We start from the raw sequence: 8,176 nt of genomic DNA, 5'->3' as shown, positions 1-8,176 counted from the left end.
TGGGGAGCCAGGAGCACGCCAGGCAAATAACAGGAATAAAAATTTAAAAATAGGAAATTGGTGTGTGTGTGTGTGAGAGAGAGGGAGAGAGAGAGAGACAGAGACAGAGAGAGAGAGAGAGACACTTGGCCAGGCTTTCCTGCTGTCGGTCAGGTGTGCCTCTCTGCAGGTGGTAGATTCTTGGGACGGGAACATCTCCTTGGCTACCTCAAGTGGACAGTCGTACGTTTCCTTTTCTAAAGAAAAGAAGAATTAGGGGCAACACGACCGCAGGTTTTTCAGGGGCTGCCATAAAGAAGAGGGGGGGGGGTGTTCAAATTATTCTCCAAAGCACCAGGGGGCAGGACAAGACTGATCAAGGAGAGAAGCAACCTGGAATTAAGGAGAAACTTCCTAACAGTGCGGACAATTAAACCAGTGGAACAGCTTGCCACCAGAAATCGTGGGTGCTCCATTACTGGAGGTTATTAAGAAGAGACTGACAGGACAGTCACTTGTCTGAGATTGTATAGGCTCTCCTGCTTGAACAGTGGGCTGGACTAGAAGACCTCCAACGTTCCTTCCAGTCATATTCCTATTCTATTCTCTCCTCTCCTCTCCTCTCCATTCTATTCCATTCTATCCTCTCCTTTCCATTCTATTCTATTATCTCCTCTCCTCCCCTCTCCTCTTCTCTCCTCTCTATTCTATTCCATTCTATTTTCCATTCTATTTTATTGTATTCTATTCTCTCCATTCCATTCTATCCCCTCCTCTCCTCTCCATTCTATTCTATTCTATCCTCCCCTCCCCTCCCTCTCTCTATTCTATTCTATTCTGTTCTATTCTATTCTCTCCATTCCATTCTATTCCATTCCATTCTTTTCTATTCTATCCTCCCTTCTCCATTCTATTCTATTTTCTCCATTCCATTCTACTCTTTTCTCTTCTATTATCTCTATTCTATTATCTCTATTCTATTCCATTCCATTCTATTCTATTATCTCCTCTCCTTTCTATTCTATTATCTAGTCTATTCTATTCTATTATCTCCATTATATTGTATTCTTACTCTCTTTTCTTCTTCTTCTCTTCTCATTCTCCTTCCATTCCATCCACATTTCATTGTATTTCTTTGAGAGCTATCACATCAAAGGGAAAGAAAACCATGTCTTCCTTGATGCTGCTGTACATGTGGGCATGAGAGATGCTAAAGTGGCCATGTCTCATCCAGTGATTGCCTACCTGGGGGTAATTTTGGATGACGGGCTCCTTGGGTGCATTTCGCTGGCGGCGGCCTGGGCCTTGATGGGATCCAGCCAGCCCCTCGCTCTCCATTTGGCACTGGGGTCCCTCCGCTTCTTCTTCCTCCTCCTCCTCCTCCTCCTCCTCCTCCCCCCCCTCACCAGCCCCTTGCGCTCTCTTTCCAAGTACACATAGTCCTCTCATTACAACAGTTCATTTAGTGCCTGTTCAAATTTACAACAGCACTGGAAAAATGTGACTTATGGCAGTTTTCATGCGACCATTGGAGCGCCCTCCCCATAGTCCCTTATTCAAAATTCAGATGTTTGGAAACCATCTCATAGTTAGGACGGTCTTAGTGCTCGCCGGGATCACACGATCCTGTTTTACGACCTTCTGACAGACACGGGGGGGAAAGTAGGATTCACGTCACCACCGTGCGACTAACTTAACAACGGCAGCGGTTCACTTAACGACGGGGGGAGGCGGAAAGTTCGTAAAATGGGGCAAAGCTCACTTCTGGACAAGTGTGTCGCTTAGCGGCAGAAACTCAAGGGTGGTCGTAATACGGAGGACTGCCTTTACAGACTCAAACCCAGCGCTTCCATCAGCTGTTTTGCATCAGCCGGAGAAGCCTTGACGGGATGCTGAGCAGGCTAACCGATTGCCGTTTCGGGAGGCAATTCATGGCCAAGCATTGCTCATTTAACAAGGTGTTTAACTAGCAGGGTCCCCACCCACACAAATGTTTCAAAAATAGTCCTCCCCCCCCCCCACCCGGTGAAGCCAGGAACCAATTATCTCAGCGGTTTTGGATTGATTTCTGTACCTCTGCAGCTGTGTTCTGACCGAAGCTTCCAAAAAGCATGAAGCCAACTCCTTGTCCCGACAAAAACCCCTCTTATTAATTTCCTGTGAATTCTGCTCATTCACATCCAGCAAAGTCTTTCAAGGGAGGATTTACAGTCACAGATCTTATTTGGCTTGGAGAGCTGCCAGGTCGATATCTGCAGAACTTGGCTAGAAGTCTCAGAGAGTCAGGAATCAATTAAGCGAACTAATGCTCTCCTGCAAACTCCACTCCCCTTTCGCTCCTCTTTTATGTCCTCTGGGAGGGGCCATTCATCGTCCACCTGTGCCTTTACTCCCGAATAGGCCCTTGTTCCTTAGCTGTTCCCTTCGTCTGGCAACTCTGTGCATGCGCACACTGGGAACAGGCTCCAGCTGTTCTTCCGCCTCACTGATGTCTGATTCTGAAGGTAGCCGATAACTGGCATACAGCTCTGGCTCCCTCTCTGCCTCCGACACAGAGCCCTCATCAGAGCCTTCCCCAGACTCCAGGACTGGCCCATCTTCCTCCCCAACCTCCTCACTGTCCGAATCTGCTGCCAGATCTGGTGGCCGCTGGAAGGCCATAACAAGTTGACTGGACCGGGCAAAGATGAGGTGGGCCTTTTGACTCCTGTATCATTTTCATACCTGCTATTAGACTGGGGGGAGGGGAGGGGAACGTACCTGTCTCACACTGCAATTTTTCCTCTTTTCCATATTCTGGAAGAGTTGGGTTTTTCTTAAACTGTGGTTTTTATTTAAAATGCATTCAGCCTATTTTAATCCACGTGGGTCTGTGTGAACAACGTCCCGGCACTGGCCATTTTCATGTAGTGAATTCGCGGAAAAACGGAGACTTCGGTGTTTAGGTGGAAATTCCCTGTTGCAGCACCCACATTTTAGAGTCCTGGTCAGTGGTGGGATTCAATTTTTTTTTTTTACTGTCGGTTATCTGGGCGTGGCATGGCTTTGTGGGCGTGGCTTTGTGGGCGCGGCAGGGGAAGGATACTTCAAAATCCCTATTCCTTCCCCACTCCTGGGGGAACAATACTGCAAAATCCCCATTCCTTCCCCACCCCACTATCCTGGTTTCCAGCTCTGTTCTCCTGTTCAGGGCAACAAAAGAAGATCAGTTGGGAGGCAGCAGGGGCGTGGCCAGCCTGTCAGCCGGTTCTCCGAACTACCCAAAATTTCCACTACCGGTTCTCCAGAACCTTTCAGAACTGGCTGAATACTAACTCTGGTTCGGATGCAATCGAAGGGACCCACACATTGTTCTTGCCCCCTGTAGTAAAACTGAAAAGCTTTTGAATTGCGGAAGATTTGCATCACTCTGGGTGGAAGCCCCCCGAACAAGAAAGTTGAGGAAAACTGTAAAAGTTCACACTCTAATTTATTTAAGGTGATGGTGGCAGTGGAAAATAGATACATAGGTTTAAAAAAAAATACAGAGTGGGTGTGCATGAATGAATGAATGTGCATTTTACCGCCTCGGAGGCCTTCCCCTTGGTTCAAGAGCGGGAAATGGGGCCGGTTTGTGCAAGGCCCCGTGTGAGCTCCGTGGTCAAGACTGAAGACAGAAACGCTGTGAGAGAAATATGACAACCTTTTCGGACATAACACAGATCCTAGATTTGTTTTGGAAGGAATGCCCAAGGGACTGCTGCAGAAGAAGGATTTAATGTTTCAATTCTGGTTTGGTTCATTTGGTTCCAAACGAAATCCTCCCTTTCCTTCCTTCCCCCTTGTTTTCCAAAAGTCCCAGATGTTCTCCATGCCTTTGTTGGCTTGTTAAAGTGCTACTTGGAAGTAAAGTCCGAACTGGAACCACAAGAGATAGAAAGTAAACACAGAGGACGGGCAGGCATTAATAAACCTGCTACAGGGACCATTGCTACAGGGACGCGGTGGCTCAGTGGCTAAGACCCTGAGCTTGTCGATCAGAAAGGTCGGCAGTTCAGCGGTTTGAATCCCTAGCGCTGTGTAACGGAGTGAGCTCCCATTCCTTTTCCCAGTTTCTGCCAGCCTAGCAGTTCAAAAGCATGTAAAAAATGCAAGGAGAAAAATAGGGACCACCTTTGGTGGGAAGGGAACAGCGTTCCGGGCACCTTCGACGTTGAGTCATGCCAGCCACATGACCACGGAGACGTCTTCTGACAGTGCTGGCTCTTCGGCTTGGAAACGGAGATGAGTACCGCCCCCTAGAGTCAGAAACACTAGCACATATGTACAAGCGGAACCTTTACATAGGAACCATTGGCTTCTAAAACACGGCTGGTTTTTAGTCGATCCAAGCAACAACCTACCGCAACAGTTTCTTCAAAGAAAAAAGGGTGACCCTTACCCCACAGCCCTCTCCCCCTAAAGAATAGAACAGAATAACAGAGTTGAAAGGGACCTTGGAGGTCTTCTAGTCCAATCCCCTGCTTAGGCAGGAAACCCATCACCACTTCAGACAAATGGTTACCCAACCTCTTAAACACTTCCAGTGTTGGAGCCGTCACAACTTCTGGAGCTGGTGATCATGTGGGAAAATGTGGGGGCTGCAACTCCAAACGGTGTCAGCTTCAGCATCAGATCAAGGAGGATCGAAACCCCATCTGCAAAGGAAAGAAACCCCCCCGCCCCCGTTTTTTCCTCCTCTTTCCAACAATTCATGGCAGAGAGAGGGCCGTTCTCAAGAGATACAGGTGGAGAGGAGAGGGTCCCTCCGCTTCTTCTTCCTCCTCCTCCTCCTCCTCCTCCTCCTCCCCCCCCTCACCAGCCCCTTGCACTCTCTTTCCAAGTACACGTAGTCCTCTCATTACAACAGTTCATTTAGTGCCTGTTCAAATTTACAACAGCACTGGAAAAATGTGACTTATGGCAGTTTTCATGCGACCATTGGAGCGCCCTCCCTATAGTCCCTTATTCAAAATTCAGATGTTTGGAAACCGTCTCATAGTTAGGACGGTCTTAGTGCTCGCCGGGATCACACGATCCTGTTTTACGACCTTCTGACAGACACGGGGGGGAAAGTAGGATTCACGTCACCACCGTGCGACTAACTTAACAATGGCAGCGGTTCACTTAACGACGGGGGGAGGCGGAAAGTTCGTAAAATGGGGCAAAGCTCACTTCTGGACAAGTGTGTCGCTTAGCGGCAGAAACTCAAGGGTGGTCGTAATACGGAGGACTGCCTTTACAGACTCAAACCCAGCGCTTCCATCAGCTGTTTTGCATCAGCCGGAGAAGCCTTGACGGGATGCTGAGCAGGCTAACCGATTGCCGTTTCGGGAGGCAATTCATGGCCAAGCATTGCTCATTTAACAAGGTGTTTAACTAGCAGGGTCCCCACCCACACAAATGTTTCAAAAATAGTCCTCCCCCCCCCCACCCGGTGAAGCCAGGAACCAATTATCTCAGCGGTTTTGGATTGATTTCTGTACCTCTGCAGCTGTGTTCTGACCGAAGCTTCCAAAAAGCATGAAGCCAACTCCTTGTCCCGACAAAAACCCCTCTTATTAATTTACTGTGAATTCTGCTCATTCACATCCAGCAAAGTCTTTCAAGGGAGGATTTACAGTCACAGACCTTATCTGGCTTGGAGAGCTGCCAGGTCGATATCTGCAGAACTTGGCTAGAAGTCTCAGAGAGTCAGGAATCAATTAAGCGAACTAATGCTCTCCTGCAAACTCCACTCCCCTTTCGCTCCTCTTTTATGTCCTCTGGGAGGGGCCATTCATCGTCCACCTGTGCCTTTACTCCCGAATAGGCCCTTGTTCCTTAGCTGTTCCCTTCGTCTGGCAACTCTGTGCATGCGCACACTGGGAACAGGCTCCAGCTGTTCTTCCGCCTCACTGATGTCTGATTCTGAAGGTAGCCGATAACTGGCATACAGCTCTGGCTCCCTCTCTGCCTCCGACACAGAGCCCTCATCAGAGCCTTCCCCAGACTCCAGGACTGGCCCATCTTCCTCCCCAACCTCCTCACTGTCCGAATCTGCTGCCAGATCTGGTGGCCGCTGGAAGGCCATAACAAGTTGACTGGACCGGGCAAAGATGAGGTGGGCCTTTTGACTCCTGTATCATTTTCATACCTGCTATTAGACTGGGGGGAGGGGAGGGGAACGTACCTGTCTCACACTGCAATTTTTCCTCTTTTCCATATTCTGGAAGAGTTGGGTTTTTCTTAAACTGTGGTTTTTATTTTAAAATGCATTCAGCCTATTTTAATCCACGTGGGTCTGTGTGAACAACGTCCCGGCACTGGCCATTTTCATGTAGTGAATTCGCGGAAAAACGGAGACTTCGGTGTTTAGGTGGAAATTCCCTGTTGCAGCACCCACATTTTAGAGTCCTGGTCAGTGGTGGGATTCAATTTTTTTTTTTTACTGTCGGTTATCTGGGCGTGGCATGGCTTTGTGGGCGTGGCTTTGTGGGCGCGGCAGGGGAAGGATACTTCAAAATCCCTATTCCTTCCCCACTCCTGGGGGAACAATACTGCAAAATCCCCATTCCTTCCCCACCCCACTATCCTGGTTTCCAGCTCTGTTCTCCTGTTCAGGGCAACAAAAGAAGATCAGTTGGGAGGCAGCAGGGGCGTGGCCAGCCTGTCAGCCGGTTCTCCGAACTACCCAAAATTTCCACTACCGGTTCTCCAGAACCTTTCAGAACTGGCTGAATACTAACTCTGGTTCGGATGCAATCGAAGGGACCCACACATTGTTCTTGCCCCCTGTAGTAAAACTGAAAAGCTTTTGAATTGCGGAAGATTTGCATCACTCTGGGTGGAAGCCCCCCGAACAAGAAAGTTGAGGAAAACTGTAAAAGTTCACACTCTAATTTATTTAAGGTGATGGTGGCAGTGGAAAATAGATACATAGGTTTAAAAAAAAATACAGAGTGGGTGTGCATGAATGAATGAATGTGCATTTTACCGCCTCGGAGGCCTTCCCCTTGGTTCAAGAGCGGGAAATGGGGCCGGTTTGTGCAAGGCCCCGTGTGAGCTCCGTGGTCAAGACTGAAGACAGAAACGCTGTGAGAGAAATATGACAACCTTTTCGGACATAACACAGATCCTAGATTTGTTTTGGAAGGAATGCCCAAGGGACTGCTGCAGAAGAAGGATTTAATGTTTCAATTCTGGTTTGGTTCATTTGGTTCCAAACGAAATCCTCCCTTTCCTTCCTTCCCCCTTGTTTTCCAAAAGTCCCAGATGTTCTCCATGCCTTTGTTGGCTTGTTAAAGTGCTACTTGGAAGTAAAGTCCGAACTGGAACCACAAGAGATAGAAAGTAAACACAGAGGACGGGCAGGCATTAATAAACCTGCTACAGGGACCATTGCTACAGGGACGCGGTGGCTCAGTGGCTAAGACCCTGAGCTTGTCGATCAGAAAGGTCGGCAGTTCAGCGGTTTGAATCCCTAGCGCTGTGTAACGGAGTGAGCTCCCATTCCTTTTCCCAGTTTCTGCCAGCCTAGCAGTTCAAAAGCATGTAAAAAATGCAAGGAGAAAAATAGGGACCACCTTTGGTGGGAAGGGAACAGCGTTCCGGGCACCTTCGACGTTGAGTCATGCCAGCCACATGACCACGGAGACGTCTTCTGACAGTGCTGGCTCTTCGGCTTGGAAACGGAGATGAGTACCGCCCCCTAGAGTCAGAAACACTAGCACATATGTACAAGCGGAACCTTTACATAGGAACCATTGGCTTCTAAAACACGGCTGGTTTTTAGTCGATCCAAGCAACAACCTACCGCAACAGTTTCTTCAAAGAAAAAAGGGTGACCCTTACCCCACAGCCCTCTCCCCCTAAAGAATAGAACAGAATAACAGAGTTGAAAGGGACCTTGGAGGTCTTCTAGTCCAATCCCCTGCTTAGGCAGGAAACCCATCACCACTTCAGACAAATGGTTACCCAACCTCTTAAACACTTCCAGTGTTGGAGCCGTCACAACTTCTGGAGCTGGTGATCATGTGGGAAAATGTGGGGGCTGCAACTCCAAACGGTGTCAGCTTCAGCATCAGATCAAGGAGGATCGAAACCCCATCTGCAAAGGAAAGAAACCCCCCCGCCCCCGTTTTTTCCTCCTCTTTCCAACAATTCATGGCAGAGAGAGGGCCGTTCTCAAGAGATACAG

Source organism: Thamnophis elegans, chromosome 15 (genome assembly GCF_009769535.1).
Source record: "Thamnophis elegans isolate rThaEle1 chromosome 15, rThaEle1.pri, whole genome shotgun sequence".
Lineage (NCBI taxonomy): Eukaryota > Metazoa > Chordata > Lepidosauria > Squamata > Colubridae > Thamnophis > Thamnophis elegans.
The sequence above is the reverse complement of the archived record's forward strand: the minus strand, read 5'-3'. Positions refer to the sequence as shown.